The sequence below is a fragment of the Euprymna scolopes genome, chromosome 46, assembly GCF_053919585.1.
Source record: "Euprymna scolopes isolate OS-2025 chromosome 46, ASM5391958v1, whole genome shotgun sequence".
Taxonomy (NCBI): Eukaryota; Metazoa; Mollusca; class Cephalopoda; order Sepiida; family Sepiolidae; genus Euprymna; species Euprymna scolopes.
The window spans coordinates 98,316,453-98,333,095 of NC_136527.1; positions in this window are offsets into that span (position 1 = coordinate 98,316,453).

A 16,643-nucleotide genomic window follows, 5' to 3' on the forward strand; every position below is an offset into this window, starting at 1 on the left:
ATTTATCCTGGGATAAAATAAATGTTTTATAATATCAGCTCTGTCTAGTTTTTAGCACTATTTAAAGGGTATTTATTAAGTACAAACCTAAATAAAATGTCTTTATTGCTATCTGTCTCATTGAGAACTCTTATATAACCAGTTGAATCTTAATGTTTATTTATCTTGAAATAAAATATAATACATATAAAAATTGAATGACTACATATATATATATTTCAATTAAAAAAAAACTTCTAATAATTATGTGATATATATACAAATTGTCTCCCTTGAATATATATATATATTATATATATATATATATTTTTATTTCAATAAAAAAAAATTCTAATAATTAGGTTATCTATGTATTAATTGTCTCCCTTGTATATATAAATATATATATTATATATATAAATATATATTTATATATATATATATATATATATATATATATATATATATATATACATATATATATATTTCAATAAAAAAAAACTTATAATTATTTGATCTATATAACAATTGTTCCCCTTGAACATATATATATATTATATATATAAAATATATATATATATATATATGTATTTATGTAAAAAAAAATAACTTCTAATAATTATGTGATCTATCTATAAATTGTCTCCCTTTTTTTAGCACTAAAGTGTAATTATTAAGTACAAATCTAAATAAAATGTCTTTATTGCTCTATGTCTAATTGAGCACTCTTATATAACTCTAGTTAAATCTTAATGTTTACTTATCCTGTAATAACATAAACGGTTTATAATATCATCTCTGTCTAGTTTTGAACACTATTTAAAGTGTATTTATTAAGTACAAATCTAAATAAAATGTCTTTATTGCTCTATGTCTCAGTGAGCACTCTTATATGACTCTATATCTTAATGATTATTTATCCTAGAATGAAATATACGTTTTATAATATCAGCTCTCTCTAGTTTTTAGCAATATTTAAAGGGTATTTATTAAGTACAAACCTAAATAAAATGTCTTTATTGCTCTATGTCTCATTGAGCACACTTATATAACTAGTTGAATCTTAATGTTTATTTATCCTGTAATAAAATAAAATACATATAAATATTGAATGAATATATATATATATTTCAATTAAAAAAATAACTTCTAATAATTATGTGATATATATACAAACGACCCCCTTGAATATATATATATATTTATTTCAATACAAAAGACTTCTAATAATTAGGTGATCTATGTATTAATTGTCTCCCTTGATTATATATATATTATATCTATATATAAATATATATTTTATATATATATTTAGTTATATATATATTTCAATAAAACAATAACTTCTAATAATTATGTGATCTATATAACAATTGTCTCCCTTGAACATATATATATAGACTATATATATATATAAAATATATATAGATTATATATATATATAAAATATATATATATTATATATATATGTATAAATATATTTATATATATATATATTTATTAAAAAAATTCCTTCTAATAATTATGTGATCTATATATAAATTGTCTCCCTTGAATATATATATATATATATATATATATATATATATATATATTTCAATAAAAAAAATAAGTTATAATAATTATGTGATCTATATATCAATTGTCTCCCTTGAATATATATATATATATGTATTTCAACAGAAAATTACATCCAATAATTATGTGATCTCTATACAAATTGTCTCCCTTTTTTAGCACTATTTAAAGTGTAATTATAAAGTAGAAATCTAAATAAAATGTCTTTATTGCTCTATGTCTAATTGAGCACTCTTATATAACTCTAGTTAAATCTTAATGTTTACTTATCCTGTAATAAAATAAACGTTTTATAATATCAGCTCTGTCTAGTTTTGATTACTATTTTAAAGTGGATTTATTAAGTACAAATCTAAATAAAATGTCTTTATTGCTCTATGTCTAATCGAGCACTCTTATATAACTCTAGTTAAATCTTAATGTTTATTTTTTCTGTAATAAAATAAACATTTTATAATATCAGCTCTGTCTAGTTTTGAACACTATTTAAAGGGTATTTATTAGTACAAACCTAAATAAAATGTCTTTATTGCTCTATGTCTCATTGAGCACTCTTATATAACTAGTTTAATCTTTATGTTTATTAATCCTGTAATCAAATAAAATACATATAAAAATTGAATGAATATATATATATATATATTTCAATTAAAAAAATAACTTCTAATAATTATGTTATATATATACAAATTGTCTCCCTTGAACATATATATATATATATATATATATATATATATATATATATATATATATATATATTTATGTTTCAATAAAAAAAACTTCTAAGAATTAGGTGATCTATGTATTAATTGTGTCCCTTGAATATATATATATATTGTATATATATATATATATATATATATATTTTATATATATATATTTCAATAACTAAAATACCTTCTAATAATTATGTGATCTATATATAAATTGTCTCCCTTGAATATATATATATATATATTTCAATTAAAAAAATAACTTCTAATATTTATGTGATCTATATACAAATTGTCTCCTTGAATATATATATATATATATATATATATATATATATATATATATATATATATATATATTTCAATTAAAAAAATTACTTCTAATAATTATGTCATCTATATAAAAATTGTCTCCCTTTCTTTAGCACTATTTAAAGTGTAATTATTAAGTACAACTATAAATAAAATGTCTTTATTGCTCTATGTCTAATTGAGCACTCTTATATACTTCTAGTTAAATCTTAATGTTTACTTACCCTGTAATAACATAAACGTTTTATAATATCAGCTCTGTCTAGTTTTGCACACTATTTAAAGTGTATTTATTAAGTACAAATCTAAATAAAATGTCTTTATTGCTCTATGTCCCATTGAGAACTTTTATATAACTAGTTGAATCTTAATGTTTATTTATCCTGTAATAAAATAAAATACGTATAAAAATTGAATGACTTATATATTTCAATAAAAAAAGTCACTTCTAATAATTATGTGATATATATACAAATTGTCTCCATTAAACATATATATATATATATTATATATAATATATATATATATATTTATTTCAATAAAAAAAACTTCTAATAATTAGGTGATCTATGTATTAATTGTCTCCCTTGAATATATAAATACATCCATTATATATATAAATATATATTTATATATATATATATACATATATATATATTTCAATAAAAAAATAACTTATAATTATGTGATCTATATAACAATTGTCTCCCTTGAACATATATATATAGATTATATATATATATATATATATATATATATATATATATATATATATATATATATATTGATATATATATATATATATGTATTTATTTAAAAAAAATAACTTCTAATAATTATGTGATCTATCTATAAATTGTCTCCCTTTTTTTAGCACTAAAGTGTAATTATTAAGTACAAATCTAAATAAAATGTCTTTATTGCTCTATGTCTAATTGAGCACTCTTATATAACTCTAGTTAAATCTTAATGTTTACTTATCCTGTAATAACATAAACGGTTTATAAACTCAGCTCTGTCTAGTTTTGAACACTATTTAAAGTGTATTTATTAAGTACAAATCTAAATAAAATGTCTTTATTGCTCTATGTCTAATCGAGCACTCTTATATCACTCTAGTTAAATCTTAATGTTTATTTATCCTGGAATGAAATGAACGTTTTATAATATCAGCTCTGTCTTGTTTTTAGCACTATTTAAAGGGTATTTATTAAGTACAAACCTAAATAAAATGTCTTTATTGCTCTATGTCTCATTGAGCACACTTATATAACTAGTTGAATCTTTATGTTTATTTATCCTGTAATAAAATAAAATACATATAAAAATTGAATGAATATATATATATATTTAAATTAAAAAAATAACTTCTAATAATTATGTGATATATATACAAACGACCCCCTTGAATATATATATATATTTAATTCAATGAAAAAAACTTCTAATAATAAGGTGATCTATGTATTAATTGTCTCCCTTGATTATATATATATATTATATCTATATATATAAATATATATTTTATATATATATATTTAGTTATATATATATATATATATATATATATATATATATATTTCAATAAAACAATAACTTCTAATACTTATGTGATCTATATAACTATTGTCTCCCTTGAACATATATATATATAGACTATATATATATATAAAATATATATAGATTATATATATATATATTATATATATACATATATATATATATATATATATATATATATTTATATATATATATTTAAAAAAAAAATAACTTCTAATAATTATGTGATCTATATATAAATTGTCTCCCTTGAATATATATATATTATATTTATTTCAATAAAAAAAATAAGTTATAATAATTATGTGATCTATATATAAATTGTCTCCCTTGAATATATATATATTATATTTATTTCAATAAAAAAAATAAGTTATAATAATTATGTGATCTATATATCAATTGTCTCCCTTGAATATATATATATATATATATATATATATATATATATATATATATATATATATATGTATTTCAATAGAAAATTACATCCAATAATTATGTGATGTCTATACAAATTGTCTCCCATTTTTTAGCACTATTTAAAGTGTAATTATAAAGTACAAATCTAAATAAAATGTCTTCATTGCTCTATGTCTAATTGAGCACTCTTATATAACTCTAGTTAAATCTTTATGATTACTTATCCTGTCATAAAATAAACGTTTTATAATATCAGCTCTGTCTAGTTTTGAATATTATTTAAAGGGTATTTATTAAGTACAAACCTAAATAAAATGTCTTTATTGCTCTATGTCTCATTGAGCACTCTTATATAACTAGTTGAATCTTAATGTTTATTTATCCTGTAATAAAAAAAATACATATAAAAATTGAATATATATATATATATATAAATATATATAAAAATATATCAATTAAAAAAATAACTTCTAATAATTATGTGATATATGTACAAATTGTCTCCCTTGAACATATATATATATATTATATATATATATTTATTTCAATAAAAAAATAACTTCTAATAATTATGTGATCTATATATAAATTGTCTCCCTTAAATATATATTTATATATATATATATACATATATATATATTTCAATAAAAAAAATATGTTCTAATAATTATGTGATCTGTATACTAATTGTCTCATTGAATATATACATATATATATATATATATATATTTCAATAAAAAATTACTTCTAATAATTATGTGATGTATATACAAATTGTCTCCCTTTGTTTAGCACTATTTAAAGTGTACTTATTAAATAAAAATCTAAATAAAATGTCCTTATTGCTCTATGTCTTATTGAGCACTCTTATATAAATCTAGTTAAATCTTAATGTTTATTTATCCTGTAATAAAATAAACGTTTTATAATATCAGCTCTGTCTAGTTTTGAGCACTATTTTAAAGGGTTATTATTAAGTCAAAATGTAAATAACATGACTTTATTGCTCTATGTCTCATTGATGGAATTGAAATAATATATATATATATATATATATATATATATATATATAGATATATATATATTTACTTCAATTAAAACAGACTTCCATTAATTGTGTGATATATATATAAATTGTCTCCCTTGTATATATATATATATATATATTTCCTTAAAAAAATCACTTCTGATTATTATGTCATCTATATACAAATTGTCTCCCGTGAATATATATATATATATATATATATATATATATATATTTATTTCAATAAAAAAAAAACTTCTAATAATTATGTGATCTATATACAAATTGTCTCCCTTGAATATATATACAAAATAACTTCTAATCATTATGTGATGTATATATAAATTGTCTCCCTTGAATATATATAGATATAGATTAAATATATATATATATATGTATTTCAATTAAAAAAATAACTTCTAATTATGTCATCTATATACAAATTGTCTCCCTTGAATATATATATATATATATATATGTATTTCAAGTAAAAAAATAACTTCTAATAATTATGTGATCTATATATGTACCAATGATGCTTGCATGTGCTCCATAGTTTTATATAGCTGTGTAGTAAGTTTAAAAATTGCTTTGTTTAATTATACAAGACGATTTTACTTTAAGAGTGCTCAATGCATTTAAAGAGCTTTGTAGTAAGAGTTGGAAACATTTTTGCAATTATTTTAGACAAATCTACTTCCAGAGTGCTCAATATATTAGTAGAGCTAAATAAAACATTTGAGAAACAGATATGGCATTTCAACTGCATAAATTTATTTTGACAGAGTACAATACATTAGTAGAGCTAAATATACACTTTCAAAAACATGTATGGCAATTCAGCTACACAAATATACTTAAGAGTGCTCAATAGATTAGTAGACGAAAGCATAAAATTCAGAAAACATGAGGAGCTCTGCAGTATGTTTTGAAAACCTAAATGTCAATATGTAAGTATAGATATACTGTAAGTTTTTAATATATATATATATATATATATATATGTATATATATATATATATATATATATATATATATATGACAAGTATTTGAAACAAATTTCCTATTTGAGTGCCTAATATATTTGAGAGCTCTATGGTAACTTTATAAAACATATTTCAAAATTATGTTAGATAAATTGTCTTTGAGAGTGCTCATTTAATTAAGTAGAGTTCTGCATTAGTTTTGGGGTATGGTTCTCACTTTATTAGGGCAATAACTTGGACACATTATACTATGGACAAATCCATTGAGGACAATCAAAGGTAACCTGTTTTTTTCGACTCTGCTGAATAAGACTCATCCGTCTTGGTTCACTCTTGGGACATTAAAACAAAAAAGGTGAAGAATTAAAAAAAGAATGCAAAAATGTAAATGTCTTTGCAACTCATTCATTTTCACTTTCATAACACAAAAACATCTGTAAAAACTTGATAAAAGAATGCACAAACAATAAAATACAAATTTGCTGTCTTGGAATCTGAAATCAGTAGAAACATCCCCTACTGAAATTCCTGCACACCTCAAAAAAAAAAAAAAAAAAAAAAGATTCCTTCCCAATGCAATACTTTTCAAGCAATTACAGTGTCAGACTTGGTACTGCAATGACTCTGTAAACTGAAAAAATATACATAAAAAAAATGTTAAGCAAAATTGATTCATGTTAACACCTCTCCCAACACCACAGATTAACTACAAAAATACTTGATAAAACAAGACACAATTACAAATGTGTATGAAAAAAATAAAAATAAAAAAAATAAAAAAAATCAACCAAGCAATTGCTCATGATTTTCTGGTGTTTGATGGAATGTGAGTAGGCATACAGCCTGGATAATTTTCCAAGGTAAGTGATGATATTCATCATTATTGTCTTTTTGGATTAGTTCAGATATATCTCATAACTATAATTGTTTTATGTATATATTTATATGTCTAGATGTTATGTCTGCTATTTGCATGTTCCCTATAGAAAAAAAGCTACATAAAATCTACAAGTGTATTCTGATGTAAAATTAACTAGTAAATACAATGCTTGTGTTCCTGATATACCAACTATTTCTTATTAGCATATAAGTTGAATCATGAAATGTATCTCCCTTGCCTGTCTCTCTTTATACCTCTGTATTTATCTAGATCTGTCTATCTCTCTTTTCTTATTCTATATCCCTATTCCTCGCCTTGCTATCCACTATGTGTGAACTTATAAATTTCAACATGTCTAGATTGATAAGCTTCTCATTTACCGGTACCTAACTCCCGTTTTGAATACACGCTGAGATGCCTTGGTCTAAAAGATTGCACTCTATCAATACCTACATCCCCTCTTGTTTGGACTTAGAAATTTTTCAATTGAATACACTCTGAGATGCTTTGGTCTATAAGATTGTCACCTATCTATACCTACATCCCCTCTTGTTTGGACTTAGAATTTTTTCAATTGAATACACTCTGAGATGCTTTGGTCTACAAGATTGTCACCTATCTATACCTACATCCCCTGTTGTTTGGACTTAGAAATTTTTCAATTGAATACACACTGAGATGCCTTGGTCTATAAGATTGTCACCTATCTATACCTACATCCCCTCTTGTTTGGACTTAGAAATTTTTCAATTGAATACACTCTGAGATGCTTTGGTCTATAAGGTTGTCACCTATCTATACCTACATCCCCTCTTGTTTGGACTTAGAAATTTTTCACTTGAATACACACTGAGATGCCTTGGTCTATAAGATTGTCACCTATCTATACCTACATCCCCTCTTGTTTGGACTTAGAAATTTTTCAATTGAATACACGCTGAGATGCCTTGGTCTATAAGATTGTCACCTATCTATACCTACATCCCCTCTTGTTTGGACTTAGAAATTTTTCAATTAAATACACGCTGAGATGCCTTGGTCTACAAGATTGCCACCTATCTATACCTACATCCCCTCTTGTTTGGACTTAGAAATTTTTCAATTGAATACACTCTGAGATGCCTTGGTCTATAAGATTGTCACCTATCTATACCTACATCCCCTCTTGTTTGGACTTAGAAATTTTTCACTTGAATACACGCTGAGATGCCTTGGTCTACAAGATTGTCACCTATCTATACCTACATCCCCTGTTCTTTGGACTTAGAAATTTTTCACTTGAATACACGCTGAGATGCCTTGGTCTACAAGATTTTCACCTATCTATACCTACATCCCCTGTTGTTTGGACTTAGAAATTTTTCACTTGAATACACACTGAGATGCCTTGGTCTATAAGATTGCCACCTATCTATACCTACATCCCCTCTTGTTTGGACTTAGAAATTTTTCAATTGAATACACTCTGAGATGCTTTGGTCTATAAGATTGTCACCTATCTATACCTACATCCCCTCTTGTTTGGACTTAGAAATTTTTCACTTGAATACACGCTGAGATGCCTTGGTCTATAAGATTGTCACCTATCTATACCTACATCCCCTCTTGTTTGGACTTAGAAATTTTTCACTTGAATACACGCTGAGATGCCTTGGTCTATAAGATTGCACTCTATCAATACCTACATCCCCTCTTGTTTGGACTTAGAAATTTTTCAATTGAATACACGCTGAGATGCCTTGGTCTATAAGATTGTCACCTATCTATACCTACATCCCCTCTTGTTTGGACTTAGAAATTTTTCACTTGAATACACGCTGAGATGCCTTGGTCTATAAGATTGTCACCTATCTATACCTACATCCCCTCTTGTTTGGACTTAGAATTTTTTCAATTGAATACACTCTGAGATGCTTTGGTCTATAAGATTGTCACCTATCTATACCTACATCCCCTCTTGTTTGGACTTAGAATTTTTTCAATTGAATACACTCTGAGATGCTTTGGTCTATAAGATTGTCACCTATCTATACTTACATCCCCTCTTGTTTGGACTTAGAAATTTTTCACTTGAATACACGCTGAGATGCCTTGGTCTATAAGATTGTCACCTATCTATACCTACATCCCCTCTTGTTTGGACTTGGAAATTTTTCAATTGAATACACGCTGAGATGCCTTGGTCTATAAGATTGTCACCTATCTATACCTACATCCCCTCTTGTTTGGACTTGGAAATTTTTCAATTGAATACACTCTGAGATGCTTTGGTCTACAAGATTGTCACCTATCTATACCTACATCCCCTCTTGTTTGGACTTAGAAATTTTTCAATTGAATACACGCTGAGATGCTTTGGTCTATAAGATTGTCACCTATCTATACCTACATCCCCTCTTGTTTGGACTTAGAATTTTTTCAATTGAATACACTCTGAGATGCTTTGGTCTACAAGATTGTCACCTATCTATACCTACATCCCCTCTTGTTTGGACTTAGAATTTTTTCAATTGAATACACTCTGAGATGCTTTGGTCTATAAGATTGCCACCTATCTATACCTACATCCCCTCTTGTTTGGACTTAGAACTTTTTCAATTGAATACACTCTGAGATTCTTTGGTCTATAAGATTGTCACCTATCTATACCTACATCCCCTCTTGTTTGGACTTAGAAATTTTTCACTTGAATACACGCTGAGATGCCTTGGTCTTCAAGATTGCCACCTTTCTATACCTACATCCCCTCTTGTTTGGACTTAGAAATTTTTCACTTGAATACACGCTGAGATGCCTTGGTCTACAAGATTGTCACCTATCTATACCTACATCCCCTGTTCTTTGGACTTAGAAATTTTTCACTTGAATACACGCTGAGATGCCTTGGTCTATAAGATTGCCACCTATCTATACCTACATCCCCTCTTGTTTGGACTTAGAAATTTTTCAATTGAATACACTCTGAGATGCTTTGGTCTATAAGATTGTCACCTATCTATACCTACATCCCCTCTTGTTTGGACTTAGAATTTTTTCAATTGAATACACGCTGAGATGCCTTGGTCTATAAGATTGTCACCTATCTATACCTACATCCCCCCTTGTTTGGACTTAGAATTTTTTCAATTGAATACACGCTGAGATGCCTTGGTCTATAAGAATGTCACCTGTCTATACCTACATCCCCTCTTGTTTGGACTTACAATTTTTTCAATTGAATACACGCTGAGATGCCTTGGTCTATAAGATTGTCACCTATCTATACCTACATCCCCTCTTGTTTGGACTTAGAAATTTTTCAATTGAATACACTCTGAGATGCTTTGGTCTATAAGATTGTCACCTATCTATACCTACATCCCCTCTTGTTTGGACTTAGAATTTTTTCAATTGAATACACTCTGAGATGCTTTGGTCTACAAGATTGTCACCTATCTATACCTACATCCCCTCTTGTTTGGACTTAGAAATTTTTCAATTGAATACACTCTGAGATGCTTTGGTCTATAAGATTGTCACCTATCTATACCTACATCCCCTCTTGTTTGGACTTAGAAATTTTTCAATTGAATACACGCTGAGATGCCTTGGTCTATAAGATTGTCACCTATCTATACCTACATCCCCTCTTGTTTTGACTTAGAATTTTTTCAATTGAATACACTCTGAGATGCTTTGGTCTACAAGATTGTCACCTATCTATACCTACATCCCCTCTTGTTTGGACTTAGAATTTTTTCAATTGAATACACTCTGAGATGCTTTGGTCTACAAGATTGTCACCTATCTATACCTACATCCCCTCTTGTTTGGACTTAGAATTTTTTCAATTGAATACACGCTGAGATGCCTTGGTCTATAAGATTGTCACCTATCTATACCTACATCCCCTCTTGTTTGGACTTAGAAATTTTTCAATTGAATACACGCTGAGATGCCTTGGTCTATAAGATTGTCACCTATCTATACCTACATCCCCTCTTGTTTGGACTTAGAAATTTTTCAATTGAATACACGCTGAGATGCCTTGGTCTATAAGATTGTCACCTATCTATACCTACATCCCCTCTTTTTTGGACTTAGAAATTTTTCAATTGAATACACTCTGAGATGCTTTGGTCTATAAGATTGTCACCTATCTATACCTACATCCCCTCTTGTTTGGACTTAGAAATTTTTCAATTGAATACACTCTGAGATGCTTTGGTCTACAAGATTGTCACCTATCTATACCTACATCCCCTCTTGTTTGGACTTAGAATTTTTTCAATTGAATACACTCTGAGATGCTTTGGTCTACAAGATTGTCACCTATCTATACCTACATCCCCTCTTGTTTGGACTTAGAAATTTTTCAATTGAATACACGCTGAGATGCCTTGGTCTATAAGATTGCACTCTATCAATACCTACATCCCCTCTTGTTTGGACTTAGAAATTTTTCAATTGAATACACTCTGAGATGCTTTGGTCTATAAGATTGTCACCTATCTATACCTACATCCCCTCTTGTTTGGACTTAGAATTTTTTCAATTGAATACACGCTGAGATGCTTTGGTCTACAAGATTGTCACCTATCTATACCTACATCCCCTGTTGTTTGGACTTAGAAATTTTTCAATTGAATACACGCTGAGATGCCTTGGTCTATAAGATTGTCACCTATCTATACCTACATCCCCTCTTGTTTGGACTTAGAAATTTTTCAATTGAATACACTCTTAGATGCTTTGGTCTATAAGATTGTCACCTATCTATACCTACATCCCCTCTTGTTTGGACTTAGAAATTTTTCACTTGAATACACGCTGAGATGCCTTGGTCTACAAGATTGTCACCTATCTATACCTACATCCCCTCTTGTTTGGACTTAGAAATTTTTCACTTGAATACACACTGAGATGCCTTGGTCTATAAGATTGTCACCTATCTATACCTACATCCCCTCTTGTTTGGACTTAGAAATTTTTCACTTGAATACACGCTGAGATGCCTTGGTCTACAAGATTGCAACCTATCTATACCTACATCCCCTCTTGTTTGGACTTAGAAATTTTTCACTTGAATACACGCTGAGATGCCTTGGTCTACAAGATTGTCACCTATCTATACCTACATCCCCTCTTGTTTGGACTTGGAAATTTTTCAATTGAATACACGCTGAGATGCCTTGGTCTACAAGATTGCCACCTATCTATACCTACATCCCCTGTTGTTTGGACTTAGAAATTTTTCAATTGAATACACTCTGAGATGCCTTGGTCTATAAGATTGTCACCTATCTATACCTACATCCCCTCTTGTTTGGACTTAGAAATTTTTCAATTGAATACACTCTGAGATGCTTTGGTCTATAAGATTGCCACCTATCTATACCTACATCCCCTCTTGTTTGGACTTAGAAATTTTTCACTTGAATACACGCTGAGATGCCTTGGTCTACAAGATTGTCACCTATCTATACCTACATCCCCTGTTCTTTGGACTTAGAAATTTTTCACTTGAATACACGCTGAGATGCCTTGGTCTATAAGATTGCCACCTATCTATACCTACATCCCCTCTTGTTTGGACTTAGAAATTTTTCAATTGAATACACTCTGAGATGCTTTGGTCTATAAGATTGTCACCTATCTATACCTACATCCCCTCTTGTTTGGACTTAGAAATTTTTCACTTGAATACACGCTGAGATGCCTTGGTCTATAAGATTGTCACCTATCTATACCTACAACCCCTCTTGTTTGGACTTAGAAATTCTTCACTTGAATACACGCTGAGATGCCTTGGTCTATAAGATTGCACTCTATCAATACCTACATCCCCTCTTGTTTGGACTTAGAAATTTTTCACTTGAATGCACGCTGAGATGCCTTGGTCTATAAGATTGTCACCTATCTATACCTACATCCCCTCTTGTTTGGACTTAGAAATTTTTCAATTGAATACACGCTGAGATGCCTTGGTCTATAAGATTGTCACCTATCTATACCTACATCCCCTCTTGTTTGGACTTAGAAATTTTTCACTTGAATACACGCTGAGATGCCTTGGTCTATATGATTGTCACCTATCTATACCTACATCCCCTCTTGTTTGGACTTAGAAATTTTTCAATTGAATACACGCTGAGATGCCTTGGTCTACAAGATTGTCACCTATCTATACCTACATCCCCTGTTGTTTGGACTTAGAAATTTTTCACTTGAATACACACTGAGATGCCTTGGTCTATAAGATTGCCACCTATCTATACCTACATCCCCTCTTGTTTGGACTTAGAAATTTTTCAATTGAATACACTCTGAGATGCTTTGGTCTATAAGATTGTCACCTATCTATACCTACATCCCCTCTTGTTTGGACTTAGAAATTTTTCACTTGAATACACGCTGAGATGCCTTGGTCTATAAGATTGTCACCTATCTATACCTACATCCCCTCTTGTTTGGACTTAGAAATTTTTCACTTGAATACACGCTGAGATGCCTTGGTCTATAAGATTGCACTCTATCAATACCTACATCCCCTCTTGTTTGGACTTAGAAATTTTTCAATTGAATACACGCTGAGATGCCTTGGTCTATAAGATTGTCACCTATCTATACCTACATCCCCTCTTGTTTGGACTTAGAAATTTTTCACTTGAATACACGCTGAGATGCCTTGGTCTATAAGATTGTCACCTATCTATACCTACATCCCCTCTTGTTTGGACTTAGAATTTTTTCAATTGAATACACTCTGAGATGCTTTGGTCTATAAGATTGTCACCTATCTATACCTACATCCCCTCTTGTTTGGACTTAGAAATTTTTCAATTGAATACAATCTGAGATGCTTTGGTCTATAAGATTGTCACCTATCTATACTTACATCCCCTCTTGTTTGGACTTAGAAATTTTTCACTTGAATACACGCTGAGATGCCTTGGTCTATAAGATTGTCACCTATCTATACCTACATCCCCTCTTGTTTGGACTTAGAATTTTTTCAATTGAATACACTCTGAGATGCTTTGGTCTATAAGATTGTCACCTATCTATACCTACATCCCCTCTTGTTTGGACTTGGAAATTTTTCAATTGAATACACTCTGAGATGCCTTGGTCTATAAGATTGTCACCTATCTATACCTACATCCCCTCTTGTTTGGACTTAGAATTTTTTCAATTGAATACACTCTGAGATGCTTTGGTCTATAAGATTGTCACCTATCTATACTTACATCCCCTCTTGTTTGGACTTAGAAATTTTTCACTTGAATACACGCTGAGATGCCTTGGTCTATAAGATTGTCACCTATCTATACCTACATCCCCTCTTGTTTGGACTTGGAAATTTTTCAATTGAATACACGCTGAGATGCCTTGGTCTATAAGATTGTCACCTATCTATACCTACATCCCCTCTTGTTTGGACTTGGAAATTTTTCAATTGAATACACTCTGAGATGCTTTGGTCTACAAGATTGTCACCTATCTATACCTACATCCCCTCTTGTTTGGACTTAGAAATTTTTCAATTGAATACACGCTGAGATGCTTTGGTCTATAAGATTGTCACCTATCTATACCTACATCCCCTCTTGTTTGGACTTAGAATTTTTTCAATTGAATACACTCTGAGATGCTTTGGTCTACAAGATTGTCACCTATCTATACCTACATCCCCTCTTGTTTGGACTTAGAATTTTTTCAATTGAATACACTCTGAGATGCTTTGGTCTATAAGATTGCCACCTATCTATACCTACATCCCCTCTTGTTTGGACTTAGAACTTTTTCAATTGAATACACTCTGAGATTCTTTGGTCTATAAGATTGTCACCTATCTATACCTACATCCCCTCTTGTTTGGACTTAGAAATTTTTCACTTGAATACACGCTGAGATGCCTTGGTCTACAAGATTGCCACCTTTCTATACCTACATCCCCTCTTGTTTGGACTTAGAAATTTTTCACTTGAATACACGCTGAGATGCCTTGGTCTACAAGATTGTCACCTATCTATACCTACATCCCCTGTTCTTTGGACTTAGAAATTTTTCACTTGAATACACGCTGAGATGCCTTGGTCTATAAGATTGCCACCTATCTATACCTACATCCCCTCTTGTTTGGACTTAGAAATTTTTCAATTGAATACACTCTGAGATGCTTTGGTCTATAAGATTGTCACCTATCTATACCTACATCCCCTCTTGTTTGGACTTAGAATTTTTTCAATTGAATACACGCTGAGATGCCTTGGTCTATAAGATTGTCACCTATCTATACCTACATCCCCCCTTGTTTGGACTTAGAATTTTTTCAATTGAATACACGCTGAGATGCCTTGGTCTATAAGAATGTCACCTGTCTATACCTACATCCCCTCTTGTTTGGACTTACAATTTTTTCAATTGAATACACGCTGAGATGCCTTGGTCTATAAGATTGTCACCTATCTATACCTACATCCCCTCTTGTTTGGACTTAGAAATTTTTCAATTGAATACACTCTGAGATGCTTTGGTCTATAAGATTGTCACCTATCTATACCTACATCCCCTCTTGTTTGGACTTAGAATTTTTTCAATTGAATACACTCTGAGATGCTTTGGTCTACAAGATTGTCACCTATCTATACCTACATCCCCTCTTGTTTGGACTTAGAAATTTTTCAATTGAATACACTCTGAGATGCTTTGGTCTATAAGATTGTCACCTATCTATACCTACATCCCCTCTTGTTTGGACTTAGAAATTTTTCAATTGAATACACGCTGAGATGCCTTGGTCTATAAGATTGTCACCTATCTATACCTACATCCCCTCTTGTTTTGACTTAGAATTTTTTCAATTGAATACACTCTGAGATGCTTTGGTCTACAAGATTGTCACCTATCTATACCTACATCCCCTCTTGTTTGGACTTAGAATTTTTTCAATTGAATACACTCTGAGATGCTTTGGTCTACAAGATTGTCACCTATCTATACCTACATCCCCTCTTGTTTGGACTTAGAATTTTTTCAATTGAATACACGCTGAGATGCCTTGGTCTATAAGATTGTCACCTATCTATACCTACATCCCCTCTTGTTTGGACTTAGAAATTTTTCAATTGAATACACGCTGAGATGCCTTGGTCTATAAGATTGTCACCTATCTATACCTACATCCCCTCTTGTTTGGACTT